Raw genomic sequence first — 14,071 nt, 5'->3', positions numbered from 1 at the left:
GGATAAAATATTTACCGATAATTCCAGGTAATAAATCCTCCACCTACTGATTCCATAATAAACGACAATTTAAAGGTTTTTAATCCAATGAGATTTAACTGTTGGAATCCATTAATAAAATGAAATGCCAAAATGAACATAACCCTTCTACAAACAAATGTTGGTTTTTGTGATCAATTCTGTTTTAAAAAAATGTTTCCATCAATAATAAAAATAGGATGGCAGTAAACGCTGTAATTCACTTTATTGTAGTTTTTTCGATCATGGGTAATGGTAAGTAATTCTAGCTAAACATTGTAGCACTTATCTGGGTTGAACTTATCGACAGTGATCAAAGCTCAAATAATTTAAGCGCAAAAAGGCGATTTTCCCATGCCTTGCAAATTGCCGGATTTATTATTTGAGTAACTTAATTGCTATACAAAATATCTCGACGTTTACCCGAAATTTTACATTTAACCTCAACCAAATTAATACATTTGCTGTATTTGTACAGAAAATACCTGTAATGAAGCGTTTAACGATTCTTATTTAAAACACCGACCCACATAATACAACACCTTCAAACGCGGGCTAACAAGGTACAAACAAAGATAACGCCACTGGAATATGAAATTCAATTTATACTCTGAAAACAAAATTATCCATATTCATTTAATTTTCACGTGGTAGTCGTTGGATATTGTTGAGTATGTTTAAAATGATAACAGTTGATGGCACTACGACCTGAAACATAGTAACGGAAATTTATATTGCATTAAACTGTTATTTGATAATAATTTGTGGAATAGATATATTTATCGTATAAGTATTCATCTACATTACAGTACTTTCACCTGTGTTTGATTTGAAGTTTGGTTTTTACTTCTCAAGCGTAAGCGTCTATCGTATATTGATTACTTGAATTCATCCCACATATTAGACAACAAACTTTCCCGAAATTCTAGTAAGATACTAACATTATTATATATTTTATGGGTCTTATTTTTCTACAGGAATTAAAAAAAAAACATACAAAAATAAATTTGTTTATGTATTGTTCCAGAAACGGCTCATTTAATTCAATTTTATAGATTTTTTAAATCACATTTGATTAAATAATTTGATAACAAAGTAAAAATAAATAAGACTCACTAAGGAAATTCTAAATTGTTTACTCAATAACATACATATGTTTTGAATAACCCAATACTTTCCTAAATCATAACGAAAACAGTTACTCGGTGGAATTATCGATAAAATGAGACAATAGAGCAAAATATGAAGCATCTATTGTTTGTATACTATTCTTTGTGTAGAATCCATTATAAAACACAAAGTATATGAATAATAGCATACACGATTTTTTAAATTTATTAATGGACTAAAAACTGAGAAATTCAAGCTCATTATTTGATATCTGTTGAAACTCGTAATACTCAACGATGTATTAAACCTTGTTCTCTGAATACAATCAAAACATTTTTAACATCAAAGGTCTCATCTTTCGCTTGGGCATTCAGTTTCAGTTTTTACGTATTCCTAAATTATACAAAACATGTCAAGCATACACGGAAGATAATATATTCTCGACGAATACTGAACAGCATAGCAAAGAAAACACAAGATATTTGGTCTAACTCTTGAGAAGACAAAGTTGATATGTACTTAATGTTCAAGGGTTTGCTCTTGAAAGGAACTAATCTGATATTTAAATGAAATGCAAATACTGACCACTACAAATAACTGCACTCAACAGTTTATCTAAAAATAATTCGCCACATTAAATTCACTTAAGAATATTTTCTGGTTGTTTTCTAGTGAATGTCAGGATTATACAATCAATATTTTGTTAAAATGATGCAAAATACACTGTTGAAACCCGCTAAACTTTCTTTTATGGAAGGAGTCCGTTATCGTCGGAATCTTTAAGTTTTAACTGGGACCGGATTGTTCGAAAAGTTGCAAATGAGCAAATACCGTTAAAACACATTTAAACACGTCCTATAAACCGAAAGTTCTATGGTAAAAACTCCAGAGAATAATTTATTCGGTTGGAATCCATTCAAACTTTCCGAAGGGAATTCGTAATTATTCCGTTCAATTGTGCTGAATTTAATAAATTTATTTCAGGTTATCGCGTCACTATACTAAAAATAGTCTCTTTCAGGCGATTTCATTAATTATAAAAATCCCTTATCACTGAGATTTGCCACAAAGTGCATCATTTCTTATAGCTGCAAATGTAAGCGTACCATTTTTTTCAACATTTACAACACGCTGCAGAGATAAAAAATCACTGTGATCATATGAATTATTTAAAAAGCATTTCCACTCAAATCTAGGCATACGAAAGTAGGACAAATCAATAAATAAAATAGAAGAGATAAGCTGCTAGAGTAAAAATACGTACTCCCCATAATTAGAAAAATAAGACGGTTTTATTGTATATTCATATTCATTTTAAAAACGATTGACATAATAACTCTAATAATTTTAATACCAGCCGTCGTCATAAAAATTCGCCTATGCAGAAAATCACTTCGTAAAACTGAAAATATAAATGTTAAAATGATGCATAAAATAGGTTTTAATATTTGCAAAAAAAAAAGTTGAAACAAAGTTTCCCCTAATACGTTAAGCTTTAAGCATCTCTCCATTTTAAAACAAAAACGATAACGTGAAACTGTTAGTAACGAAAGATTCAGAAGCTAATAATTTGATGTCTTCACTTTATAAAGTAATAAAAGAGTGAACTTTTAAAACTACTCCTTTGCTTGAGATTTATTAGCTTGATACGTTGTAGCAGTTAAATACATGCTAGCATAAACTTTTCTAATAAAACCTTGAGTACCAAGAATTTAGAACAAATTTTAACGTGGAGAAGTTTCCAGAAATAAGAACTTGAAAATGCTAAAAAGCAAGAAGTTATTCGCCGCAATTAAATAGAAGAAAAAAAAAGTTAATTGTACAAATTAGAACAGTAAATGGCGACTTTTTTATGCAAAGTGAGTGACACAAAAGTTTGATTGTAATGGAAATACAAATTCGTCCTAATTTTATAACAGTTACTAACATTTTACATGGAAATTTTTAAAATAAACTAAAAAAAGCAGTCTTATTAACTTGGTTTGTAATATGTTTCTATTTTTAATTTTCCACGTATATATAAATATTAACAGTGTAAAATACATAATAATCTTCAAAAAAAAAACACAAAAGTTAAATGGTGTATAAGATCCGAAAATCTTTGTAAATCTTCCAATACAAACTACTTGCGTTTATATTATTCATAGAATGGAAATCGTAGCTAGAATATTCGGTGGCTTGCAAGGTCTCTGGATTTTACATCATTTGCCTTCGTTTTTCTGATTTTTCGATCCACAATTTAAAGTGGGAAATACACTGCCATAAAATTGGCCTTATTTGACTAAGTAACACGCAAATTTCTTCAAAAATGTAAAAATTTTAATAATTAACACAAGAAATTCATATAGATTGAATTTTTGTCTTTAGGTGATTATATTTTTCTGTGTCATATTTTAATTACAATTATAATTATTTTTTTCTTTAGAACATAAGTCAGAACTATATAAATCACCCGGTATAGTTCCTTCCCAGAATGCTATAAATCCACTATATCTTCACAGCGGCCGTAACGGATAAAAGCAGTATTAACAAAAAACTATGCATCTACGTTAAACATGTAGTGCAGTTGGTTAAACAAAAAAAATGTATTGTTTGTATTATTTATGAAGTCAATTTCATGTAAAAGAACTCAAAGGAACAGAAAAAGTTTATTATCACAACAGGAAAGCATGAAACTACACATTTAAATACATTTGCATCTGAAGCACCTACCGAACTCGGGCTCATTTAAAACATTCATTTTCGGCATACACAAAAAATGTATCTCTTTGCTGGTACAATAAATTTTGCATGTAATTAATGGAATTATCTTAATTTATATTATTCCGCGGTGCTTCTGCGTTTAGTCAGTCAACATGAATTTTTTTCTCATCTTCATGAATAATTCATCCATTTCAATTTCAATATGAAATAGAAAAATGTAGAATATTTCCACTTCATTATTTCACCAAATTCTTCCGGAATAATAGTGAAATCGAATTTTTATGCACCACGGAGCGCTTTAAGCGAATGATTAAATGCTTTACTTTAATGTTCCTAATTCTGTGATAAAAGCATTGTGTCTACGTCAGAACCGACCACATGAATGAAAATATAAATAAATTAGTTAAACTTATCAGTATTTATAAGGCACCGATGGTAGAAAAAGATAGCTAATTAAAACGAACAACAATGACAGAAATAACAAAACACGATAGTATAAACAGATTAATGTTTGCTTTACGACTAATATTTGGCTGGGCGAAATAAATTTAAATTAAAACTGTTGTCGTTCGCTTAAACGCCTACAACTTTTGCTTTAGAAAGGCAAAATGTTACTTTTTTTTAACTTAAAATTCCCATGTTTCGATAATTTTAACTAAAACTAATTCATTGGTGTGATATAATATATTTATGAGTCTTACAATCTGTAAGAAGACAACAAAAATGAATCAGATTCAAGATACCGTCCCCAGTTACACATAAACTGCTTGAAAACTTAGAAGTTATACTGGAACCGGATAATGTCATTCCTTATACTAATAATTTTAAATAAAATAAACAAAACAAAATTTCAAAACACTGGTAGCTACCCTTGAAACTGTAGGTAGATTGTCAAAAATCAGTTCTGTTGGATACACTGTTCGTAGTTTCCCTAATCATGTTGAGTGGGAGGGCTTAACGCCATGTCGTTAGATCAGAGTAGTGTCGTCGGTTGTTTAATGATGCGTGGATCAATAGTAACGTGAGCCTCCAGAGCGTGGAACGAGGTTACAGAAATATACCACACAAATCAGTGTCGAACGTGTTCAGTTTGGTGCAAATTTCATCAATGTAACTCTTGTTGGAGCATTTGTTATTTCCGAGTTAGTGGTGCATCTTAGAAAAAGAAAACGATAATTATAATAAATTAAATTGGTCGATAAATCAGGAGGCAACAACCTTTAGATGTTGCCTGAAATGTTAAATAGCTAGATATATGGTAAATATTGCGTTTCGTTTTAACGTTCAACAAAAGTAAAAATATATTTAATTTTATTTAAAAAAAAAACAGTGTGGCTTTATATTTTCAGTGCAATGAACAAGCTGATTGTATTTTGATAAAGAATGATTTTCATTGTACACAAAATAACATACGTTAAAAAATAATTTCAAATATATTTTTCCACATTTCGTTGAATAAAAAATTACAGGCTTAATATTTTACAAAGTTGTATTTAAAAATAGTTGAAATTTTAATTTTTAGACTGTTCTCAGTCTCACTACTTCACTTTTGCTAAAACATATCGAGCAATGAAGCTAAAAATATGGAATTTCCGTGCGTTGGTTCAGACCGACCTATAATTTTGTATAAACCTAACATCAATCAAATTTGTTACGTGGTATTTCATCCAATACTTTAATTAAATAAATAACACTGGGCAATTCTAAATATTGATTTTTCCTACCGACTGATGAATCGCACCGAAAAATTAATACAAACGAGGAAACCGTACTTTGGAATTAAACGCAACTTGGATTTCCGTGATACTTGAAATAGTTAGTCCTGCCTTGATTAGATACTCCTACACAAAGATAAATCATACGAATTTTAATTTACATAAATAGTATACTCCTACGTTTTGTGTTTGGTAATAAATTACATATTTATAATGGTCTACAAATTCACTTCAATATCCATCACAATCTAAAAAAAATTTTTTTTTAAAGATCATCGTAATTTCACGAAAATAAATTAACACGGATTATTAAAACTGTCCTTAAATTTTCATAATTCACCCATATTGTTTTTTAACCTGATCCCATTAGTTGAATGGTATTGAAACATCTAAAAAATGTCATTAGTCAATGATGCCAATTTAAGAACTCTTTCCATGTTTTGGTCTAATTTGTGGACACGAATATATATATTTTTTATAATGTATTTTTAATATGTCACCATAACCATACATAATTCAAATTTTGTCTTCATTTTTTCCTACCCTGAAATATAATTTCTTGTAAATTTTATTTGTTAAAATCACTTGCAACTAATAACATCCTTTGGCTATTATTTAACAGTTCACCTTTACTGTTAGCTGTGTTTAAAAAAATAAGTTTGGATCATCACATTTCACAGCTCACAATGTTAGAGATTAGAAAACAGACTTCGAAATTTTGGTAAGACGCTAATTCCTAGCTTATAGAACTTTAATTACAACTGATAACGTCATTACAAAATATATATTTCATGAAAAATATACCGCTTTAATTTGTCTTAACAAAAAATTTTTATACTTTCTCTCACTTTAAGTTTCCAACGTAACTTGTCCGTTACTTACGACGTCTATTTCTCTCTTTGTTGGTGCATAATGGTTGTACAAACAAATTTTAACAGCTATCTCAGAAGCAACATAACGAACCTCTGAAATTTTGATTAAACACTGACATTTATTTAGAACTTACAAAGCGTTAATTAAAAAACATTGTGTTTCTTCAACCCCTTGTAAAATTGATAATGTCATTTTAAGATATTATAAAATAACGCTTCTGAAAATTCATCATGATATGAAATGCAATGTTTGTTACGTTTCAGTGAACTTCTTTGAAAATAGTCTCCACGGTAAGTAACATATTTGCTACATTTTTCTACAGTGTTATGACTGTAATAACCCAGTTATGGAATATCGCTTACGCTGAAACGAAACAATTCATTACTTTAATATGTGCATGTTACGCTATATACTGTGGTTCAAGAAGGAGGAATTAGAGTAGATAGTAATTTCGGAACTTGAAGTGGCAATTCTACGGTCTGTGCCATTTCACTTTATCAATCTATTTACGTAAGTTTAAATTAATTCGAGTAAAAGCATCAGATGCACATTTAACCGCACACGTAACGCTAGCAAATCACTGCATGCAATAGCCGTAAGCAGCAAAGGATTCATTTTTTTATCAAACTTACCCAAAGTCGCGGTCAAAAATCAGCAAAAAAGCAATACGGAGTCGTATGTATAAAGTTGGAACTAAGAACCCCATTTTTTTTTTTTTAATTTACTTACATCTGGCAAAAACTGTTAGCAAAATTATTTCCCTAATTTTTACATACTTAGTTTTACCAATTTAATAAATGCGAATAAATATGAGATTTTAACTTTATGTAAGTGCCGTATTTTTAGCGCTTAGGCGTTTATTTTCTCCAAATTAAAAACTTTATGAGCCCAACATTTTAATGTTTAAATACGACGAATTAATTCACTGTAAGTTTTTACTTACTGCATGAGCTCAACCACAGTTAATTCAACTTGCTAGCTTGACGTGCATCCTTTGAACTAAAATTGACAATTACTCTAGCCTCAAACCTCATTGTTAACAACATAACATAAGCACAGAGCAGAGTTACCGACGCAAAACCACCAAACCATTAAAAAAAAATTTAGAACTATTTTCTCTTAGTTTTTGTTTGTTAGGTTTTATTTAATTTATAAATCTCTTTTGATTTTTCATGTGCCATCATGGATATTTCTAAATTTCAAGATCACAAGACCCCGCCATTAAATTTCCCACTGTTGTTATTCCTGCTTCTGGGACACAGGCTGGAAGGTTGCATAGTACTGTTATTACAATGTGATCTGAATAATTATTACCTGCTCAACAACATAAATACATAAAATATCATTTCATTAAAGTTTGCATATAAACCAACAACACAAGTAGGTACTAGAGTCACTTCACAATTATTCTAAAATTATTCTATACAGTCGAGAACTTTATATTTAATATTATTCTTTAATTAAAAAAGCACCGAATCGAATTAATCAAGTCTTTTTAGGTCATAAAATTGGATCTTTAAACTTCAAATTTTAAAAATGTGAATTGTACATAATTCTAAGGTTTATAATATACAGAAATAAAAATTTCCCTGTCATGTAAATATTTTATTTTTCAAAGCATATTCCCAATTTGATTTTTACAGGCGATAACTCACTGATGGTTCAAGATATCGAAATGCTATAAAACTAATGTTTTAATCATGACATGACGTTAAATCGCGTGTTCGCAGAACACTTTTTAATCACTCCATGCGAAATAATTGAGCCGCTGAACATAATATCACAAACTAATTTGTTGTTCGCAGAATAGGGCACAATTATAGACATCTACATCACTGTTCTATTCTTCCTAATGGATAGCATTAAAAAAAAATGTTCCACATCACACCGGCACATTGTGTAAAACTTTGAACTTTCTTTCAACCATACCTTGGTTATAATCGATTCATGTATTGTAAGAAATTTTCAGTTTGTAGACAGTTTTAGTCGTCATGTTTGCGATCAACATTTCGTATTTATTATTAACGCAATAAATACATAAGCAACATTTCGCGGTATTCCGATATCGACTATGAATTTTAAGTTTACATGTTTGACCATGGTTATCATTAATTTCCATTACAAAATAATTTGTCGTCGGAATTAGAGGGTTATTAAAACTATTATTAAAAGCTGAAGTTTACTACCACTACTACTACTATACAATATATGATTAAAATACTTCATCGATCGCAGTATTTTCATATTAATAAATTCGCTGTGATTAAATTCTGCTTCCGTCAATAGATAACCTATTTCTTTCCTGTCTTGCTAATAGAAAGTATTAAGTACGTCTTTACGCAGTACACATAAATCTGATAAAATAACTGGCGAGTGTTGAGAAAAAGGGTCATTAATAAAAAATATGTGAATATTGATTGCGAATTAACGCAGAACCGAGAATAGAAAGTTTTGCTGACGCTTGAGAGGTTTTTAGACTCGGAGTACCTAAACTTACGAAGGACACATTTTGTGGGTAAGTAAAGTTGAAGCATCGTTAACCAATTCTCCTACAACCGAAGAAGTGAGCAAATTGCAGGTTTTACAAATCGACAAAAAATGGATTTTTTTTCGATGTGTCAAGCTTGAAAATGGTCTACACGTGTTATAATTTGTCTAAACTGTAGATAATGAGGCCTTTTACTTTCGCTTATTTTTTTGTTTTAATGTTTAAATAAATTTTGAAAAATTATAGTTTATATATGTATATATATGTTGTTTTTTTTTTGAAAATTTTGTTTAGAAAGCTAAAAACAAGGATGAATTACTATGCCCACAACAATTTCATTTTGTTAAAATTTCATAACAAGGAATGTACTTATTTCACAAAGAGTTTTTATGAAGTCCTTTATGAAGAGTTAGGCAGAACAGTTTGAATGTACCTTTTTCCGTAGGCATTTACATGTGTATTGTAATATGTTACAGATAGTTTATTTGCCTGGGAAAATGTCAGTTATTACAACAAGAGAGTTGGGGTTGTTATATTAAATTTGATAAAGGTGTGTTCAGAAACTTTGATGGTAACATCCAAAACGCATGGGACGTGACAAATAAGATTAAAATATCCAACCCTTATTTAACTAACATAAAATAAACCTGCTAGCATCATTAAATTCCTTCAACAACACTTGATAAAATCAGGTATTTGCTTGTTATTTAGTTGTTACGCCGCTTCCCCTTTGTAAGATGAAATGAAAATGTGAAACAAAAAGTTGTAATGAGGTCAAGGACTAAACAGCGATTCAGATGAATTTTGCTTTTTATTGCGGTCGAATTAAATAGAAGAAAGTTTAACGTCCAAAGGTAAGTTCGAGGCATATTTGCAAAGTGGATAGTTACTAGTTTTGCAAAATTGTATGTATTAAGAAAGTTTTGTACAACAGAATTTCTAAATATGTAATTACAAACGCTTTAAAATGCATATGTAAATAAAGCAAAAATAATGGATTTGCATAACCAAATAATTTTACAAAATGGACCTGTTCTACGTAACTGCCTTAATAAATGAAGCACTTCGTGCTACGAGTACATTACTGTTTATCCAGCTGCAATAAATGTTTTTACATTCAAATTGTTTAAACAATTTACGTATGTAAATTTTCAACTCAGTAAAAAATTCCTCTATCAAAATATGAACATAATAATGTTCCCACATGCTGGAATTTTTAATGTACTGCGGGCTTTTTCCCACGCTTTTGTCCTATTGTTTAAAAATGATTCGTTTTCATCGTAGTACTGTATCGTATATTTTTCGACACCAGTAAAATAGTAGCTTTCACATTTTTAGAAAGAATTTTTGTCCACAATTCAACGACATTACATTGTTCTTGTTTTAGGCTTAAAAACTGTAAAAGAAGCTTCACATTTATATTTTACATTGTGTGTTTTTAAAACAAAAAAAAATAAGTAAGACAGCGAAGAAACACAGTCTGCAAATAAATATAACTAAGTTGTACAAAATTATTTATTGGTCAAATACAGTTGTACAAAAAAATTGTATTTAACTTATTCGTCAAACGTCTTTGGCGTTCTGAAATGTTTTTTAAGATGGTTAAGCTTCATGGAAAAAGCTTCATCTCGTGGACCAAAGTACCGTTTTGCCCCATAATTACACATCTAGTTATTTTGACGTTTGATGTTTACAAAATAAGACGAAAAGTTACTACCTTTACAATAAACAAACTTATAAGAACCCTAAGTAGGAGCTAGTACTTAAAAAACATAGAAACACTCAATAGTTTTAATCAATAAGTGTCGATAATTCATATTTTTTTCAATACGTTTTAATTGCTATTAACAATATATCTAGATGCGTTTTTGTTATTACATTATAATAAAAATAAAGAATTTTATATTATTTAGTACAATTTTATGTACGTTTTATGGGTTAAAGGTTATCGAATATTAATTATTTTTTACCTAAAGCCAAACACGCCATTGCAATTAAAAGAGCCAAGTGAATGTTTGGGATAATTATATATACTTATAATAATTTTTAAATCAATTTTCGAATTACAGTAGCAACCACAGAGAAACATTCAGATGTTTACTATAACATAATAAATGTCGGATATTCAAAAGTTTATGTGTTTAAAGTCGTCACATTAACAGGTTGTAATTTCCACTCAAAACAAATATTGAACACCCGTTGCTTATAATTAAATAATTTCCTTTACGACCACAAATATTTTTGTTTCATATTTAACGAGAATATTGTATTTATATTACAGTTGCAGTGCACATTCATGAAGAACAATAATTATAAAAATAATCCCCCAGTGTGTTAAATACAATAACAGTTTAGTACTATTTAATATTACAAACGTCTGTATATATTTAACATTTTTATAACAACAATTTTACTTTAATTAATTATAACTTAAACGTTTGTTAAGGGTTAATCTTACGTTTAAAATTATTATTGAAAATGTTGACATGCATAATCTCGGTAATATTTCGAACATTTAAAATTCTTTTTGACGCAAGAAACTTGTAACCTCAATATCGAGAGCTTATCCAAAACTTTTTCTAAACTATATTATCCTCGGGATCCGTTAATGAAATAAATTTTTCAGGAAGTACACTACAAGATAATGCCGTTTTAAGCGGTAGAGACAGAGTAAAATTGTTGTTTAAACTAGAAGAACATAATCAACTTTAATGAATGCAGGCTACAAGAATTTCTGTAGAAGACACTCGAAAATAACTTGATTACAATCAACCTCCAAAACTAAGCCCTCCAATTTAGTAAATCGACGCCAAGAAATGTAGACGTCGACCGGTATTAGATCCATTTAATATGTTAACACATTTAGACGCGTAATAGCTTCCATTTGAAATAATTTACATAAAGAAAAAGCTTTCTCTAGATTATGTTTTTTTAACCCTCAACTGTTACATAAACAGTGCAGCGTTTCCCCGCAGTGGCAACTTTTATTTTGTTATGCGGCAAATGATTAAATTTTGATGAAATACTTACACGTGCCATCAATCGTCGGTTTACTGCATATGCAAATGGAAACTAAAAGTCAGGTTAGGCAAGCAATAATACTTTAGCACCCCCCGATCGAGGCGACGATAAACGAAGTTGGCCGTGCGTATAGCCAACTCTGATTAACTTTTTCTGTGAAGAAACAAGTGACCGTCGCGACGGCACAGCGCGTACTAAGCGTCGATTGCAAGCAGCGCTCCGCAGGGCCGCGGCAAAAGGCGTAAACACGCCGCCCCCATCTTCACTTGTAGCACTAGTTGCTTTATTCTAAATGAAAATAATGCATTAAGCAGCCGGAGAAATTGCAAATTGATGGTGTTTAGCGTGTTCCATGAGACTATTCCTATGCAAAACTTGCATAAATTACACCGCAAGCGCCGCCAACCGACTGGATTAGTTTGCAACTAATTCAAATTAATGGTATGTGGAGTTTCCACGAGAGGGTTTCAAAAATAAATTCACCTTCTTCAAACAAGCGTGTGAGCATGTTGCTGTTGCGACGAAAGCGTCATTAATGCCTCCTTCGCTGAACATGTGGGACACGATGATACAAAACAAACTAAGACAAATTGTAGAGGAAGGCTGAAATAACGAGTTGCTCATTTGTAAATTTATGCCAACGTGCCGTGCTTCGTATCTGATATGTATTCTAATGATGGTTCCAGAAATGCATTTTTTGTCACCATGACGCTGTGTGGAATTTATTACTGGCGCAAATGCATGATGTACTCTGTCGAAGTTTGTATAAATGAATAAGACCAGCGAACAGTAAGATAAATGTATTGCTAGTGACAAGTGTTTTGATAAATAAGAATAATAAGAATAGAATGTTATGTGACCGTGCGGTCGAGATAGTTGAATGTTAGTTACGAATTGAGAATTGTGAATTGAATGTGTATTAATGAGTTCAGAATTAAGAATTGAATGCTACCCTGTGTTCCAAGGTGGGGGTGGCTCTGGCTCCCACCCTTACGGGTGGGGAGGGGTGAAACAGGTCCCCGCCAGAGGCTCTAACATACCCCCCGCCTTGAAACAATTACATTGTTTTAAGATCAAAAATAAACTATATGGAACATTAGAATGAAAACATGATTTAGTAATGATAAATACAGATGAAATTACATGAATTGGGTGGACATTGTTACAGAAAGCAATGAACCTGAAGAAATGCATTAAACTTTAAAAAAAGATATCTAAAACAAATTACATGTGTACAATATCAGTGAATACACAATATTTACAATAGACCTAAATGTAAATTTACAACAATTATAATAATCCAAATTAATGAAAAATACGATGGGTGAATAATATGGCGAATGAATATAACAATAATACAAATATGAATACTTAGAACATAGTAAAATAAATCAACAATGAGATGTATATAACAAATTGACAAGATATATGCAATATGGTTAAAGAGATTGATAATGCATGCGATTGCGAAATTATCTTTTGCACTTCACCGACACTACACACACCACCACTTCCTTTCCAAAATGATGTTGGAGGGCCGCGTCCTAACCGCCACTGTAGACGCGGAAATTTCTCCTCCTTCGCGAGGACCCATCTAGCCATTCCTAGAACGTTGGAAGATGGCCTTTGCCACCCTAACCTGCCTTTCAGTGTGGTCAAATATTCGAGGTACCACGACTTCCAGAAGTGTTGATGGTAAGCGTGGATGAGGTGGCAAGGGATGGCCTGTTGATGGGAACGACAGCGTGGTCTTTTCCTGAGGGACCAGTTGATGGCTGGCCGAAAGAGGCACTGGCCAGGTATAAATGCGACCAAATTATTGCGGTCGCTGGACAGAGGCTTCGAAAGGCGCGAATTCAGGACGGCTTTAACCCTGACAGCGAGCGCACACACGCCCTCGCCCTCAAGATGGTTTTTATCAGTAATTTCGTTATAACTCCGGCGATTCATATTTAAACTCTTTGAACGGTCAACAACCTCGCAAAGTTTATTGGAAGAAACGTGGGGATTTAAAATACAATTGTGTGACAGGTAAACGGAATTATTTGAGGAATTTTCGTTAAGTACCTTCAGGTGCACAAGGTCTAGGTACTTCCTTTGAGAGACAATAAAACCCTCGTTACGTTTATGATCACGTCCCTCT

General features: G+C 31.3%; 1 protein-coding gene across 1 annotated transcript in view; it reads right to left on the bottom strand.

Moving 5' to 3' along the window:
- The window catches only part of LOC135134502 (V-set and immunoglobulin domain-containing protein 1-like), a 79,679-nt gene extending 67,546 nt beyond the window's left edge, over window positions 1-12,133 (bottom strand). The window contains exon 1 of the mRNA XM_064063203.1: window positions 11,938-12,133. The gene's annotated coding sequence lies outside the window, so the exon portion shown is untranslated. The remainder of the gene's footprint in view (window positions 1-11,937) is intronic.
- Between the last annotated feature and the right edge of the window lie 1,938 nt (window positions 12,134-14,071).

The sequence above is a fragment of the Zophobas morio genome, unplaced genomic scaffold, assembly GCF_036711695.1.
Source record: "Zophobas morio isolate AGI-343-1 ecotype UQ-CSIRO unplaced genomic scaffold, CSIRO_AGI_Zmor_V1 ptg000023l, whole genome shotgun sequence".
NCBI classification, from domain to species: domain Eukaryota; kingdom Metazoa; phylum Arthropoda; class Insecta; order Coleoptera; family Tenebrionidae; genus Zophobas; species Zophobas morio.
The sequence above is the reverse complement of the archived record's forward strand: the minus strand, read 5'-3'. Positions and strand labels throughout refer to the sequence as shown.